General features: G+C 37.0%; 1 protein-coding gene across 1 annotated transcript in view; it reads right to left on the minus strand.

The window, feature by feature from the left end:
- Positions 1 to 18,989, minus strand: part of EYS (EGF-like photoreceptor maintenance factor) — a 1,392,725-nt gene that overhangs the window by 226,667 nt on the left and 1,147,069 nt on the right. The window lies entirely within an intron of this gene.

Genomic DNA, 18,989 nt, shown 5'->3' on the forward strand with positions numbered 1-18,989 from the left:
ATATATCTCCTAGAGTACTTAACATTCTTTTTGTTCCTTTTAGGAAAAAAGTTCACTTTTCCTTTTTTTATTGTTGGTATAGAATATTTTAAATGACTTTTTTACTTTAAAAAATATGACAGAACTCCATGGAGAGAACATGTGATGTACTGAACCAGGCTGTTTTGTTGATTTAGCTTCCAGGTGAGCAAGAAAATAAAAGGCAGAAGCGAACAGTCTAGCCCAGATAGGAGATCTTATAAGCCAAATGACAAATATAACTTCTGAAAATGTGAAATAAAGTGGCTGAGATTAAATTTAGATTTCTTAAATCCCATAGGGATTCATCGTATGTAGAGCACTGGGTCTACAACATTGAGATAGTCTTTGGCAGGGAAGTAATGTTTAATTGTATTCATTGGTAGAAGAGAGTTTCTCTCACTCAGCCCCTCCCTCTGTGCATGCACAGGGCATTCGCAGGAACAACCATCGCTTTCAGCCCAGCAGCTGCTGGTGATCATGTGAGGATCCTTTGTTCACAGATATTTGAAACTATTTTTAAAATGGACTGAAAAATGTGAAGAGCCAAATTAGAGTAATCCAGCCTCCATCTGATAACAAAATCTTTACCTAATCTTTACTTTTTATTAATGCAAAACCTTTTTCTGGGGGGGGGGATCTTTCAAAAAGTGAATGTCAGTGTTTTAGGATTGTTGGTAGATTTGTTTTTCTGTTTTCCTTCAGAGTAATTTGTGCAAAACAAGTTATTAAGGATAACTTATACAGGGGTTCCCTGGTGGCTGAGAGGGTTAAGGATCACAGGTTTGATCCCTGGACCCCACAGTTCCACATGCCAAAAAAGAATAATATGAATATATTATGCACATATAATGCATTTTAGAGATGTTAAATATAATGGAGAACTTAGATCCCTGAGGTTGAAGACCTTGACTCTTCCATGTCTGTCCAGCAGTAACAGTGACAATTTGAAAGGCTAGATTACAAAGTTGAAGTACAAAAGGAATCTAGGGGAAAATGATTTTTTAAAATGTAGTTTAATATTCCAGAACTTTTAAGAATGGCTATATATCACCTATCTATCTGTTTCTTTCTTTCTATCTCTCTCTCTCTGTCTGCATGCCTGCCTGTCTGTCTGTCCATCCATCCATCCATCTATCATCTATCTTCCCTCAATCATCTCCATCCATCCATCCATTTGTATTCTCATAGAGGGAGAAAGTGGTCCTCTCCATGACCATCTTGCAGTGAGCTGACAGGACATACTCTTGTTAGTACTTACCTTCCTCTACATCAAAATTTAATCCTGAAGTCTAAATTTGAGTTGAAGGGGGCTCAAATATTAAGCTCTGCCTATTCTCCTTACCAAATTAATCTATAAAAGAAAGTCAGCATACCACACACTGACATTTGCATTTGATTATGGCATAGTTTTTTAGCATCAAAACTTTTCCTTGCCTGAAAAATTATTTCTGTATTTACAGTCTCCTAGAAATGAGGTGCAGTCTGACAGAAGTCATGAGTTCAGTGGTTCCTCATATTTTCTATTCTCTTTGAAAGTTGCAGGGTGGAGGCCAGGCTTAGCTTGCCAGTCCTTGCGAATTTCCTTTATTCTCATAGTAAGCCATTCTGGATGTTCATAATGACACATCCAGGGCACCTACCTCTGACACCTCAACCCTGGCACTGAGGACATTCCACTCAATGGCTTTTTTTCCTTCTCCTTATTCCAAGTTTGAAACTAACCAAACATTAAAATCAGCACCTCTTTTCCCAGGCAAAGAAGTTTTTTCAATTCACATCCTAATTTTTTTAATGAAGTATAGTTGATTTACAATACTGTGTTAGTTTCTGGTGTACAGTAAAGAGATTCATACTGTATACCAGAGATTCTGGTGTATAGTAAAGAGATACATATATTCTTTTCTAGATTCTTTTCTGCTAATCCCAAGATTCTAATTTATCCCTCCCCCTTTCCCCTTTACTAGCTACAAATTTTGTTTTCTATGTCTATGACTCTGTTCTGTTTTGTAAATAAGTTCGTTTGTACCTTTTTTTAGATTCCACATATAAGTCATATATATAATATCTGCCTTTCTCTGATTCACTTCACTTAGTATGATATTGTCTAGATCCTCCCATGTTGCTACAAATGGCATTATTTCATTCACATTTATGGCTGAGTAATATTCCAGTGTACACATGTACCACATCTTCTTTATCCATTCATCTGTCAATGGACATTTAGGTTGCTTCCTTGTCTTGGCTATTGTAAATAGTGCTGCAATGAATATTGGAGTGCATATATGTTTTTGAAATAGTTTTCTCCAGATACATGCACAGCCGTGGGGTTGCTGGCATATCTCTAATTTTAAAGTATCTCATTAACAAAGAAGATAAAATAGTGGTAATGATATTATAACATATTCTTGAGGCAGAAGTAATGATGGGGGTCAGAAGTCTTAGGATGGTCTTCAGGCAAGGAAAGAGGGACTGGTGGAAACAACACTATAAAAACCCAAAAACAAACACAAAAACTGATCATATCAAATATAGTAGGGAAGAGGGCAAATGAGTGAGTCTCTTCACAAAAAATGAGACCTGGGAATATGAGGCTCAGATTTTCAGGTGGGAGCTTTTCAAAATATGCCCTTCATGAGCTTTCAGAACCAAGGCAGAAAAATGCCTTACAGAACAAAAAGTACTTCCGGTCAGTTTTGAGTTCAATTTAAAAATATGAGTTTCAAAGTTACTGTTACAAATTTAAAGGGTCATTCGAAGGATGAGACTACATAGTATTTGTGAAATATTTAGCACAGTGTTCGTGGCATAGTAAGCACTATATGAGTTCCTTTTTATTGTGTTTAGTTCAGTGGCGTTACACAATCATCTGATGTGACTCTTATTCTCTTTTCATGTGTGTCTCTGAGGGTAAGTCAGTCCCTCAGAGAAACTTCAGGTCCTCACTGAATACTGTCTTAGTGGAGCTGCCATTCAGGTGACCATCCAAGGGGTGAATTGCAACACAAGCTGGTCTTCTCAGACGCACTCTCTCTCAAATTTGAAATTTAAAAGGTCATAAGAACTGTTGGAATTTACCCACATTTCACCCTGAAGAGGATGACCTTGATCCCTGGGAGCTACCCTGGTTTCTGTGCTGTCTAAGCCTGGTTCTTGAGATATTATTTTAGTTCTCAAGCTACCCCGTAACTTTCCAATACATTCTGTGGTTTTGACTGTGACTTTGGTCCTGCACTGCTCTCTGCTTGGAAGAGGGGCCTCCATGTCCTGGAGGAACTGTGGGCACGTTTCCAAGGTCCACTCTGCTGGGCTGGAGGTGGCCAGGGAAATGCAGAAGTGCTGGAATCCTTTGTCCTGGGGAAGGGAGGACTTGGATGTCCCATGACAGACATGACACTTGATTTCTCTAGTACAATAAAATCATGCTGATATAGGTGGCTCAAACTTTTTTCATCCAATTATTTGTATCATCAGTAACAATTCCTGGTAGGGGCCATAGCATATGTTTAAGTGCCTATATTCACCTAACTTTCCTTGTAAATGTCTGTAAGACTGTCTGACCATTGTAACTTGGTTTGATTTCCTCTTATTGAGCCCCAGTATTAGCGACTCCTTAAGAGAAGAGACCAGGTGTTTTTCTACTCATCATGACCTGCCATATCATAGCATTACTGTGTTTTTGTATCCAAAGTCATTTCTTTTTTTTAATACAATTTTTATTTTTTTCATTATAGTTGATTTACAGTGTTCTGTCAATTTCTACTGTACTACAAAGTGATCCAATCATACATATATACATATATTCTCTTTTTCACATTATCCTCCATCATTTTCCATCACAAATGCCTGGATATAGTTCCCTGTGCTATACAGCAGGATCTCATTGCTTATCCACTCTGCATGCAATAGTTTGCATCTTTTCTTTTCTTTTTTTTTTTTCTTTTCTTTTCTTTTTGTCTTTTTGCCTTTTCTGGGGCTGCTCCCGCAGCATATGGAGGTTTCCAGGCTAGGGGTCTAATTGGAGCTGTAGCCACTGGCCTACGCCAGAGCCACAGCAATGTCAGATGGGAGCCGCGTCTGTGACCTACACCACAGCTCAGGGCAACACTGGATCCTTAACCCACTGAGCAAGGCCAGGGATTGAACCCGCAACCTCATGGTTCCTAGTCAGATTCGTTAACCACCAAGCCACGACGGGAACTCCAAGAGTTTTCATCTATTAACCCAGGACTCCCAGTCCATCTACTCCCTCCCCTTCCCCCTCCCCCTTGGCAACCACAAGTCTGTTCTCCAAGTCCATGAGTTTCTTTTCTGTGGAAAGGTTCATTTGTGCCATATATTAGATTCCAGATCAAAATAATTTTTGATGATTATTCCTCACCAGGTATGGCTGTCTTGTTCTCCTGAACCCCTGTCTTTTGGCTCCATCCAACACCTGTTCACTCCTGCTGCTTCTCCTCCTTGAAACGCTCTCCCTCTTCCATGTTTTCTTTTATAATCCTACATTCTCAAGACTCAAGTGGTCCTCCTTCCTCTTATGCCAGTCCCTGTTGATTTCTCTCTGGATTCCTGTTGTTCTTGCCGGCAGTGCCTCACAGCATAGTAACTACTTCAGATGTGAATGTTTAAATTTGTGCTTGAGTCATAAGTTTCAGATACACTGTGATCAACTCCCCCCACCCCCAATATTTCATTATCCAAAGTTTAAACATACAAAATAGTTACAGGAATTTCACAGTATGAAGTCATATACCCACCTTAGTCCTACAATAATTTTGCTATATTCACTTTATCATGTATGTATCCCCTCTTTCTACCCTTCCATCCTTCCATCCATCGGATGTGATACATTGAAAAATAAGTTGCAGAAATCAGTGCGTCTCATCCCCAACACTTTAGCATGATTTTCACTAACTATAGTACTATTTTTTTTTTTTTTTTTTTTTTTTAGTAGCATCTGTGGCATATGGAAGTTCCCTGACCTGAGACTGAACTGGAGCCATAGCTGCGACCTATGACACAGCCATGGCAATGGCTGCAGGGATTGAGCCACTGCAGAGACAATGCCAGATGCTGATCCAGCTGCACCATGGTGGAAACTCCAGAGTACTACTTTTGATGGTATTTTTGTTAATAACTTTTCTGTACTTCACATTACCCAGCTGAGTATCAAACATACTATAGAAAATCAATATGTTCACGTTGGGTTGAATTTAGATACACCTTTGAAATCCATTAGAAACAAAATGTCTGGAAGCCCAGATAAATAGTTTCTCGAGCCTCAGAGGCATAAAGAGGTGGGTGTGTTGGATGGAGACATCCCTATATGTAGCTTGAACTGGCCCAGCTTGTGGCCTGTAAAATACATTCTGGGGGGATGTTCAGGCAAAGTTTCAGAAGACAGTTGGCAGAGAGGCCAGACAGGCCACCACATGACTGACTGAAGTACTGACATGGATACTGTTTATACTGTGTACTTAATAAACAAGAGAGAGACAAGCTGGTGTGTCTAAAGATACACTGAAATCAGGTGATAAAATAGCCATAAAAAACAGAAAATGGGGTTCCTGTGCAATAGCCTGCATAGCTCCATGGTACCCAGTCAGGTGGGAACTCAATTCCTCTACAGAGCAGCACACACTCTAAATAGACAGTTCAAGCCCAGGCAGATGGATCTTTGAGGTAGCTGCTCTGAATTGATGTTTCTGACATTCCATTAGAAGAAAGAAACTCATCGTGTGTCTCGAATATGGTAATACCTTTTAAGAATGTTATTGCATGTAGCCAAGACAAGGAAACAACCTTAATGTTCACTGACAGGTGAATGGATTAAAAATATGTGGTGTGTGTATATATATGTACACACACACATATATAGAATACTATATATATAATAGTGTATATATATATAATAGAACACTATATATATATATATATATACACAATAAAATACTACTCAGCCATAAAAAGCACAAAATAATGCCATTTGCAGTAACATAGATGAAACTAAAGATTTTTACACTAAGTGTAGTAAGTCAGAAAGAGAAGGAAAAATGCCATACAATATATATGTGAAATCTAACATATGGCACAAATGAACCTACCTATCTACAAAACAGAAACAGACTCAGACATAGAGAACAGACTTGTGGTTGCCAAGGGAGAGGGGAGAGGGAGTGGAATGGACTGGGAGTTTGGGGTTAGTAGATGCAAACTATTGCATTTAGAATGAGTAGACAATAAGGTCCTACTGTATGGCACAGAGAATGATATCCAATATCTTAGGATAGAACATGATGGAAAAGAATCTAAAAAAGAATATATGTATATGTATGACTGTGTCACTTTGCTGTACAGCAGTTGGCACAACACTGTAAATCAACTATACTTCAATAAAAACAAAACCAAAAACATGTCACTGTAAGAGGCATTACTCACCCTGAGTTCTCTGAGATATATTTATCTCTAGATCCACATCTCTAGCCGCTTATATATCTATATCCATATATACCCCTTCATCCTTCAGCTGACAGGCTCTTCTCCATCCATGTATTTCTGACCATCACCTCTTTGGAGAGGGCTCTCTTGACCCTTTTATTGACAAGGAAGGCCATTCTCCCAATGACAATCCATCCCTATATTCTGTTTCACTTGGAACCCAATGACTAACTATACACTTGTTTACTTAGTTCTTGTCTTTCTACCTTAATAGGCTAACATTTATGATGAAAGAACCACATTTTTCCCTTCTTCTGTGTAATTACAGACTATCAGAGAACCTGATCCATGAGACTCTTAATGAAAATTTACTGTATCATGTCTACTAAAAATACACAAACAGGGAAAAATTTGTTCTAGTTTCATTCCAAACATCCTTACTGTCTTTGAGTCCTATCCTGGCCTTCTTCCTTCTCCACTTCCTAATACATTTCATTGAGGTAATGTTGGTTTATAACATTACATATTTCATGTATACAAAATTATACTTCTATTTCTCTATAAACTACAGCATGCTCATCACCAAATATTCAGTTTCTAGATGTCACCATACAGGTAATCTCTTTACCCATTTTGCCCTCCCTCCTACCCTCCCCCATTCGGGTAAACACTACTATGTTCTATGTGCCCATTTTTATTTGGTTTGGCTTATTCATTTTTTTATATACCAAATATGAGTGTAATCTTATAGTATTTGGCATTTGTCTTTTTCTGTCTGACTTATTTCACTTAACACCCTCAAGGTTCATCCATGTTGACACAAGTGGCAAGATTTCATTTTTGATGGCCGCATACTATTCCATTGTGTATATATACCACACCTTCTTTTTTTTTTTTCTTTTTTTCTTTTTAGGGCCACACCTGTGGCATATGGAGGTTCGGGATCCTTAACCCACTGAGCAAGGCCAGGGATCAAACCCACAACCTTATGGTTCCCAGTCAGATTCATTTCCAATGCACCAGAATGGGAACTCCTACCATATCTTTTTTATTCTTTCATCTGTTGATGGATGCTTAAATTGCTTCTATATCTTGATTATAGTAAATAATGCTGCCATGAGGGTATATCTTTGCTAATTAGTGATTTTCTTTTCTTCAGATAAATACCCAGGAGTGGAAATGCTGGATAATATGCAGTGGTTCTATTCTAAATTTTTGGAGGAAACTCCACACTGTTTTCCATAGTGGCTGCAACAATTTACATTCCCATTAATAGTATATGTGAGTTCCTTTTTCTTCATTATCTTGGCCAGCACTTGTTACTTCTTGTCTTTTTTGTGATAGTCATTTTGAAAGGCATAAGGTGATATCTCATTGTGGTTTTGTTGTGTACTTCTCTAATAATTAGCATTGTTGAGCATCTTTTCATATACATGTTAGTCATATGTATTTCTTCTTAGGGAAAATGTCTATTCAGGTCTTCTGCCCATTTTTATTTTTATTTTATTTTCTTCTGCCCTTTTTTTTTTCATTTTTAAATAGACTTGTTCAATTTTTTTTTTTTTTGGTTTCAAGTTGTATGCATTCTTTATATATTTTGGACATTAACCCCTTATTACATATATAATTTGCAAATACCTTCTCTCATTCAGTAGGCTGTCTTTACTTTTTGTTGTTGGTTTCCTTTGCTGAGTGGAAGTTTTTTATTTGATGTAGTCTTTCTGAATATGCTTCCTCAGGCAAGGGAAACAAAAGCATAAATAAACAAATGGGACTACATTTCCTAATACTTACTTAATATCAAACCTGGCCCCTTGTCTGGGTGCTGCACTCAGACTTGACTTTCCAGATAGTGCCATACGTTACAAAATCGTCTACCCATCTCTGAAAACTCCCATTCCTTTAACATGCTGCTCTCAGCTGGAGGTTAGGTGAAAATTAGATCTGATAGAAGAAACTGATCACAAGCTGTGAATGATTGAGAGCCTTACTTAATGTGTTAAATCTCCTAAGGATGTTTACATTTTATGAGAGTGGTAAACTCTGGCAGTGTCACTAAGCAACTTAAATAATTTCTGGCAGTTTATGTGAAATAGACCTGGAGATATATTTAGATCAAAATACAACCTGAATGACCTGAAAATTGTGAAAAGCTCATTCATTCTTCTTGTGTGTGTCATCGCCTTTTCCATTTCACAGGGAGTGCTGCCCTTTACTGTCTCTGACAGTTTAGATGGTGGCTGCTCCATTGTAAAATGTAGGGGGTGTTTAGGATGTGAGGCTCTCTTAGATTGTGGCAGCTGAAAAATCATTTAGTAGTTGGGGGTATTGAGTAGACAGCAGAAAAGACTTAGAGAAGATAAGTAAACTTGCTTCGCTTATTTGAAACATATCTATTGAACACATATGACATGCTAGCACTAAATTAGGTGCTGGGGGAAAATAGTAACTAAAAATAAAGTCGTCCTTAAATGGCCATCAACAGAGGAGTGGGTAAAAAATAAGTGGTATATACATACAATGGAATACTATTCAGTGATTAAAAAAAAAGGAAATAATGCTATTTGCAGCAACATGGATGCAAGCAGAAGTGGTCATTCTAAGTTAAGTCAGAAAGAGAAGGACAAATACTATATTTATATGTGGAATCTAAAATATAGCACAAATAAATCTATCTACAAAACAGAAACAGACTGACAGACATAGAACAGACTTGTGGTTGTCAAGGGGGAGGAGGGAGGGAAAGGGCTGGACTGGGAGTTTGGGGTGAGTAGATGCCTACTATTACATTTAGAATGAATAAGCAATGAGGTCTTACTGTATAGCACAGGCAACTCTATCCAGTCTCTTGGGATAGACCATGATGGAGAAGAATATAAAAATGAATATACGTATGTGTAGAACTGAGTCACTTTGCTGTATAGAAGAAATTGACACAACATTGTAAATTAATAAAAAAATTAAACAAAAAAAAACTAAAGTAGTCCTGTTCACACAGAACTTAGATTCCATGGTTAAGGAAATAGGTAAAGATTATTAAGTAGAAAAGGGAATACAAACACACACACACACACACACACATATGTTCTTTCCCCTTTTTCCCCCTTAAAATAGCATATAGAGGACCAATGCACACAAAATTCATGAATATATTTATTTAATCTAAATAAGTCCCTAACATCTACAGGGCAGGCAAATCCGGACTGAGATGCTTTCTGAGATTGTGTTGCTAATATTTTTTTAATACTATGAAGCTTCAGGGTGGTTGTAGATGAGAATCCATTTTGGATTCTCTTCTATTGGGGATAGAAGTAGGGACCTGTCCATAAATTCTATAAGATCTATGATTCTTTGTTAGTCAAGGTCACAGTTTTTCACTTATGCTGACCATAGAAATGGGCGTAATTTTCCTTATAAAAAAGTACTTCAGGTCAGGCTTCGGAAAAAAAAAAAAAAAAAAAGACCCATTTGATTTGTACTTCTTGATCCTTTCACCAAGGAAAGGATGAAGTGTTCTGGGGTCTGGCATAATGAATAAGCAATGGGCATCTCTCTTAATAGGAAGTAAAGCATAAGTCATGCAAGTATAAAGATGAAGGTAGCAGCAAGTCATCTGCAAAATTAGACATAGAGATGGGTGCAGGAGAAAGAGTATCAGATGTGAACTTTACTTCCAACTTCCCTATTTTCCCTTGAGTCACATGGCTTCAAGCAAATCTATTTTCCTCTCTGGCAGGTAGTTTCCTCAGCAGAAAATTGAGGGACTACATTATCTCTAATGCAACTTTTAGGTCTCACATTTAAATACTGCAGAAAGCATTAAGTACATATTTTTTCAGGATGCTTAATTAAGTGTTTTGGACCATTAAGATAACATTTTAGAAATAAAATGTGCCATCTTCTCAGTGGATCAATTAGAATTATCATGTATAATAAAATACTGCTTTTCTGATTCCTGAATCCAGCAATAAAACGAGTAATTAAAAAACCTTTGAATAAGCACTTAGGTATATTTTTAAATAACTCACATGTGATATTTTAGGCAACTATCCTCTCAAATAATACATATTATTGTAGTTCATATTCCGCTGTCCTATTCTATTAATTGGATGTCTTAAATCCATTTCAACAAAATTGGTGATTTCAGAGGCAATGCATATCTGAGAGAATATAACATCCTTGCTTGAGAACAATCTGAAAAATAATATATTAGTCTGTATTGACCTTTTAATTAGAAATACTCATTTTAGTATAACATTCTTCCTCTTACTTGACTGTAGGAGATGTTACTGAATTTTTCTGATTTTCTAGACTTTTAAAAAATGCATCTAAAATAGAAAACAACTGAGCTATGGAATTTTCAAGGATGGAAATTATCTTTTCTAAAAGCTCTTTTTATAGTACCTAACATATCCGAATGAATTTTTAACAGAATATCATGGCCTTTTCACAATAGCAAACATATTGAAATTTTAATTTGCCTTAAGTACAACAGCATATGATAATTTGTAAGCATCTTTAATACATCTACATATTTTGTGGGCTGGGTAAAAATAATTCTATCTACTCCCTTCATTAACTACAGAATTGACAGGTGATATGCTGATTTTTCTCTCTCTCAGTATGGCATCACAATTAGAACATAATTGTCACTCAACTTTATTTTGTGAAATTCCCCAAGAAAGGAAACGATAATTGTATAAGGCAAAGTTGAAAATAGGAAATAAAAATTTTTTAGATTTTTTTATACTTTTAATTTTTATAGTAACCAGTCAAGTTTTCAAAGCTGTTATGTACAATAATTGTATAAACATATTTTAGAATTAGAAATTCCCATCATGGTGCAGCGGAAACAAATCCAACTAGGAACCATGAGGTTGCGGGTTTCATCCCTGGCCTTGCTCAGTGGGTTAGAGATCTGATGTTGCCGTGAGCTGTGGTATAGGTGGCAGACGTGGCTTGGCTCTTGGCATTGCTGTGGCTGTGGCATAGGCCAGCAGCTGAAGCTCTGATTAGACCCCTAGCCTGGGAATCTCCATATGCCATGGGTGTGGCCCTAACAACAACAACAACAACAACAAACATATTTTAGAATTAAAAATTTAAAGAGAATTTTGAATATGTCATTTTTAGGGCCACACCTGTGGCATATGGAAGTTCTCATGCTAGGTGTCAAATTGGAGCTACAGCTGCAGGCCTATGCCACAGCCACAGCAACTCCAGATCCAAGTCACATGTGCGACCTATGCTGCAGCTTGAGGCAATGCTGTATCCTTAACCCACTGAGTGAAGCCAGGGATCAAACCTAAATCCTCATGAATACTAGCCTGGTTCTTAACCCACTGAGCCACAAGAGGAACTCCTAAATATATTTTAACTGTTTCATGAAATATGCAAAGTACAAAAAACATTTCATCTACATTAGTTATTCATAATATGGTACATAGTATATGTGTAGTGATTAGAGTTGGACTCTGGAATCAGACTTCCTGACTTTGAAAACCTTTGTGTGGTTTCCCAGTGTGCAAAGGCTCTGGTGCCTTCCTAGTCTCTTTTTTTTTGGATGTACCTGTGGCATACAGAAGTTCCTGGGCCAGGGATGGAACCTACACCACAGCAGTGACAATACCAGATCCTTAACCTACTAGGCCACCAGGGCACTCCCTGTCCTCCTATTTAAAATGAGTATAATAGTACCTAACTGGGTGGTATTAAGGAAAAAATAATTAAATTGAGGTAAAGAGCTTAAAAGTGTGTTTGTAAAATAATGAGCTTAATCAGTGGTAGTTATTTATTGTTAATATCATTATCATTTAGATCTTTTTAAAGAAAAAATTAGAAATCAATTACTTCATCTGATCGTCCACTGTTTTTTTTTTTTTTTCCCTTTCCTTTTTTTTTTGCAACACAACTTCTGGAGTTCTCATTAGGCTTGAGTCAATTTTATAATATCTTATACGAGTGTTTTTTATCATTTGTGAATTTGCCAATGCCGAGCCTACTGCCTAAGTCATTTCTCTAAGAAGCTAAATATCCATGGCATTCATATACTTAACTGATCTCCTTTAGTAAGATTTCCATGAAGTCTAATTGTTTTTCTTCCAGTGGTCATATATTCAACCCTTATATAGTTGCTTATACTGGGTTAATTCAGTTTCACATGTCTTGGGGGCCATGTACCATATTAGATACTTATTGTACTCCTAGCACTTTTATAGTATTTTAAGAGTGACAGAGGAAAGAAGATGTTGGTTATGGAGATGAGTCCATGCAGAAGACTGATAGAGAGTATCACAAGATCTGAGCATGCTGGGGTTGAGAGAAAGAGGGGTATAAGCTGGGACCAGCCTAGACCAGCTTCCAGTTGGAGATGTGCTTGCAGAAAGCATACTGTGCAATTCAAGAGGAAAGAGCAGAGAGAGCATTTCAGGGGAAAACTGTAGCATTAGTTAAGATGAATGTTGTAGGAAAAGGTTAGGATTATGTTTGGGATGGTAAGAACCATGGCTTTAGTAGCATGGGACAGTCCACGCTGCATCACAACAAAGGAAAGATGTTAAAAAGAACGTTGATTATAAGCCGCATGATTTGTCTTTGAAATGAAATATGATGAGGCAGGGACTTTTATAGATGCTTTGATTTGAGATGATCTTGTTTAGGAATGTTTTAGGAAGGAAAATCTGAATGAACAACAATGAGCTGTGTAGCATGGCAGTTCAATATAAGGGTTCCAGAGTAAAACAGTCTAGATGGAAACACTGCTTCAGCTATCAGTTGCATGACCTTAGATAAATTACTTAATCTCCTTAAGCCCTAGTTTCTACATCTCTTATGTGGGTATCATAAAAGTAACTACTTCTTAAGGATATTGTGAAGGCTAAATGAGATTGTATGTAAACACATTTACCATAGTTCTTAGTGTCATGTTAAGTGCAAAATATATACACCTTTATTATATAGCTATTAAAGGGCATCAACAAATGAGATAGGTTGAGATTACTGTTATGTAGATGAAGCATCTAACACTCCTTATAGATAAAATCTTGTTTGTTGGATTTGCCCCAAACTTACCAATTAGATCCTCCTCACAGTCACCTGGGAAACCTTCTCTGCTGTCATGGAAACAAATCTGCTTTTTGTAGTACAGATTTTTTTGGTGCTCACCCTGCTCTCCTACTCATCTGCTTTTTATACCATATACCAGAGCCTGCCTCAGATAATTCCAGCCTTACCATGTTCCTACTTAAGCAACTGTAAAAGGAGAAAAGCCCAACAAGCAGGGAACTTCAAAAACATTTCCCCCAGAGGGTAGTAGATTAATCATTCTACTGCCTAATTTGCACTGGCAAGGACAATGGCTTTCAGAATAAGTCACTGGGAATATCTCCTACTTCACAGGAAATCCATACTAGTTGTCTTCAAACCTTCTTTAGCAGATGTTTAAAGACACATTGGAATATACATTGTGTAATCATATAGCTCTGTCAAATGACTTTGGCATCTTCCTAAGAAACAGACAAGCTGGCAGTGAATATACCATGAATACAAAGGATAAATGTTGGAAGAGAAGTGAAGTGATGGAGAGATGGAGAGATGATTTTTCCTTTCATCAAACATATTGTTATCTCCCTCAAATATATTCCTTGAGTAATACCCATAGTAGACATCTAATAAATGTGAATGGATTTATATATTTTTTCAGACCTGTGGATTGATAAACATGATGCTAAAAACTATAGGAAAATTCCACAAGTAGAAGAAATATATGTGATGTCTTTGATATTCCTATCCATGGAAAAATAGAATCAGCACATAAAATTCAACAGAGCTGTGGAAAACTTTGAAGGTCATCCAGAAGATGGTGTCTAAAATAATTAAACTATTAGGGAACAAAACCATGAGGATTTATTTAATTGGAAGGAGAAATATCTGTGGAAAACGTCATTAAAGTTTTTATGAAGTGTTTTCAATGAGATGCTATAAAATAAAGAATAGTGAGCAGTTTTTTCTAGTCCTAAGGCAGCAATAGAAAAAATAGACTTTTATGGATGATAAACCATAATAATAATACTATACATTTGAGGGTCACTTGATACTTCAAAGAACTTTCATACCTATGTTACTGATAGAAGCCCGCATAGCAGAAAATCGTTATTATCTTTATGTTTCGACGAAACTAATGGACAGGTAAAATCTTTTTTTGTAGTTACATGGATAGTGCTTTGCTGACTCATTTCCCATTCACAGGATTTTGCCTATTTGGTGTCCTGTGCCTTCATTTTGAATCACAATGAATATGTAAAGATCTAGGCTTTCGCTTTATTCCAAGATCTACCCTATTGGGATGTGTTCTATGCTATGATCCATCACTGAATGAAATTATTTGTGGTTCTCCTTGTCCATGTCAATGCAAATCTACAAAATTGGTATTTGGGGTTTTAATGTGATTAATATTTAGTTTTTCCTAACAGTCACTGTTTCTTTAGGTCACTCCTGACAAGAGTAGAACCATGTCATTAACTTGGGGAATTCAGCCTGCCGTGGTGCCAGGTTATAGCAGTTGGGGTACTATGTGTCTAGTTTATCTAAAAGCTACGCTAGCTGGCTGAGGTGTCAGTCCAACTCCAGTGCCTTAGGCTTCATCGGCCTTTGAGTATGGATGTAGACATGAGCTTCCCCAGGGGTTGTGGATGCTGTAATGTGCTGCCCTGAATCCCTGGTGGGGTTGTGGGGGTGGGGGGTAAAATTCAGGAAACTATGAGCATTCCTACTCCAGAGCTCCCCTTAGGGGCAGCTGTAGCCTCTGTTGCAACTGCTTTGCAATTCAACTTCTACCTCTTCTCAATGTCTCTCACTGCCTTACATTTGAGCACTCCCTAATGAACTTTCTGCATGCAAATCTCTGCTATTTCCAAGAAACCTGACCTAAGATACTGGTTTTTAAGACTCAGTGGCTGAAAACCAACTCTATTATAATAGAGTTACAATCATTTATATAATCTCCCTCTCCAAATATTTTTAGGAATCCTTAAATCCTTGCCCACGTGTGTCCAAGTAGCAGACTTTCTCATTGGTGTTTTTTGAGCATCATCAATCCAAAACTTTACTTTTTCTTGTTCTGGTAATTTAGAGGTGGAATTGTGTTTCCATCCCTTTTTCTGAAGCCTGCCTTCCTAGAGTCTGTGAAATTCTACTTCGGCACAATCTCTGCTACTGCACCCTGGTGGCAAGGATGTGTCATCGCTAACACAATGCAAGTGGGAGAATGTTCTTTTGCTATTTTATTCATTTGAAGAATGGGAGGAAATTCCAGGGCATGGTTGAGTTCATCTCAGTCCACTGCCTGTAACTGGAAATTTATATCCTTCAAACTGTGGGAACTTTACTGAGGTGTCTAATAAGCCTCTATATAAATTTTTACAGTATTTGATATGACTTTATCCTAGAATCCCCTCCCTTTTATCTTTGTTACATTTTGTCTTTGAAGGTAGTATTGGGGTTCAGATATTAGTGCCAATTAGAATTAAGCCAACTACTTCAAAGTTTAAAAGTAGAAGGCAAGTTCCCTTGTGGCTCAGTGGATTAAGAACCTGGTATTGTCACTGATGTTGCTGTGGTTACAGCTGTGGTGCAGGTTTAGTCCCTGGCCTGGGAACTGCTGCATGCCACAGGCGAGATTGAAAAAAAAAGTAGGAGGTACTAGGACAGAATTTGATATAAAATATAACAAAAAATTTACTGTGACTCATATGGCATTATAATTAATTATATAGAAAAATATTGAGTCATTGCTCTATATTTATTGAGTTGAAACTGGTTTCTCTACCAACATCTAGCTATGAAACCAGCTTTCAACTTAAAAATGTTAGTAAATTGGAGTTCCCATTGTGGCACAATGGAATTGGGAATGCTGAGACACAGGTTCGATCCCCTACCCTGCACAATGAGTTTAGGATCCAGCATTGACACAGCTGCAGCTTAGATTGCAACTGCAGCTCAGATCTGATCCCTGGCCTAGGAATTCCGTATACCATGGGGCAGGCAAAAAAAAAAAAAAGGAAGAAAAAAATTTTTAGTAAATCTTTTGAAAAGTCTTAAACTATTGTTAAATGAATGTGAGGTAGAACAGAGTTCACAGATTTTAAATTGTAAAACACTTTATCTTAATATGTATCTTCTTTTATTCAGTATGTTGATGAAGTCATGGGCAATTTGTTTAGCAGAAAGCTGTCGTAGTTTCTTTTAGCTTCATTAGGAAGTTAGGTGGCTGGCCATTTTTTAAAGTAAATAAGATTGTCTATACTTGCAGTACACTCCGTAAGAATTGTTTTAAAAGAAGTTAATTAAGATAAATATATTGTCAAAGATTAAGGCCTACCACCATGAATAGGATTTAAGGAACTTTCACAATAAAATATCTTTCCTAGTAGTGGTTTTAAGGCAGTAATCAAATCCCTCTAAATAGGATGATAGATTCCAATTAGAGAGTGCATGGGGCCCACAGAAATGGGTTGGAAAACAAGTATGATAAGAATCTATATCTTAAGTCACAGCTCCTTCACTTAATAACAGAAAATCCCTGGTCATTTCCTCATGAATCTTATTTCTCACCATGTTAAATGCCTTTATTTAACTGCCCTGTGTGGCAGTGTTCTCTGACACTATCAGTTATTGTTTTTCTGCTTAAATTCCTCTATATTCAGTTTGCCCCTAAGTATTCATTTGCTTCCTCTTACTTTCGTATATAATCTTGTCCTAATGATAACAGAGAAGACTTTTTTTTTTTTGCCTATGCCTGTGGCATGTGGAAGTTCCCAGGCCAGGGATTAAACCTGTACCACAGCAGTAACCAGAGCCAGGCAGTGACAACACAGGATCCTTAACCTGCTGAGCCACCAGGGAACTCCAAGAACACACATTTTAGAATTACACAGGGTCAGAAGGCTTTCAGGGATTGATGTCTATTTTGCTGCATATTCTACCACCACATAAGAGTAATTTGAGCTTCCTCAGTAGCCCTGACAGTTGAACAAATCTACCCCGACTGTACAGGATGAAGAGAACGTGAAGCCTTTCTCAGCGAACATTGCCAACCCCAGAAAGAATCTCTTGCCTTTTATTTTAGTTTATTGTGATTCTCTGCATTAGAAATTACAGTTGTTGGTGATGATTTGCTGAAGAGCTAAACATCTTTGCACCTTGAACTTACGTCTTCATTATACTCCATCTTCATACTTTCCCACGTGAGCGATGGTGTTACTCTATACCATGAAGACTTTGCTGATCCTTTTCAATCTGCTGTCCTCCCCTCTCCCCTGGTAAATCCTTAATCTTTCTTCAAAATTCAGTTTATTTCCCATTCTATGTTACAAATATATTTCTAAACTGCCATCTGCCTTCCTCCTACATGGAGCCTTTGTGCTACTCTCAGGGCTTGAGGGTCAACCAGTTCTCCCATCTGTCTTGGCATCTTGACCCTCCACAAGATGAGGCATTGTGCACCTGAATCTTCCCTTTTGTATCTTTGCTAATAGCCACTTCATTTGGACAATTTGAATGTCATTGCACAATTAAGAACAACAAACATAAGATTACATAGTAAAGCAATCACTTGAATTTTTTATATTAAATTGACTAGTCAAATCTACTGACATATTATTCAGTGAATGTACTGTGTAGACTCAGGTTCATGTTCAAATTGTGGTGTCTTTGCTCAGAAAGCTGTTTCTGCATTACCAAGTATCAAAATGATACTTTTTTTTTACACGTGTAAAACATATATCAATCACCTTTTAAGCAAAATATTTAAGCCTCAATAGGAATATGAAGATATTTTTAAGGTATGTTCTTTTCCCTAACTTCTAACCTAGTTTGGGATGGTGAAAAATTAACACAGATATCTTGTGTGCATTTTTCAAATAATTCTCACAATTAGTTATTACAATTTCCATTCGAAAAATGCTGGAAAAACTTGCCCAACTTTGTCCAAACTCTTGCCTTTCAATCTCATTGCCTTTAAAATTTTTTTTATTAAAGTATAGTTGATTTACAATGTTGTCAATTTCTGCTATGTAGCAAAGTGACCCAATCATACATATATATACATTCGTTTTCTCACATTATCTTCCAGCATGTTTTATCACAAGTGGTTGGATATAGTTCCCTCTGCTATACAGCAGGACCTCATTGCTTACCGATTCTAATGTAATAGCCAAACTGATACTTAATTTGCTTGTTTTTCAAGATATATGCAAATGTTAATAGAAAACTCTATACAATAATCTTAGCCCCTTTTCACAAACTCCTAGACCTGAAGACATTCTTTAAATATTTTCTTAAACTTATTTAATGAAAGAAATTTTAGTTTTACAGTGGATATTCACAATTAAATACAAATAAACTGCATTATAACATGCTGTCCAGTTAGTATGGATGTATGGTATGTATGGACATATTATGTATGGGTTATGCTTGGGTAATGGAGAAAGAGCAATGTTTAAACTTGTGGATTTATATTCTAGTCAATGTAATAA

Source organism: Sus scrofa, chromosome 1, assembly GCF_054392235.1.
Source record: "Sus scrofa isolate SSC_HxYL_T2T_F1_AM1 chromosome 1, Sscrofa_HxYL_maternal_Yorkshire_Landrace_v2.0, whole genome shotgun sequence".
Classification (NCBI taxonomy): domain Eukaryota; kingdom Metazoa; phylum Chordata; class Mammalia; order Artiodactyla; family Suidae; genus Sus; species Sus scrofa.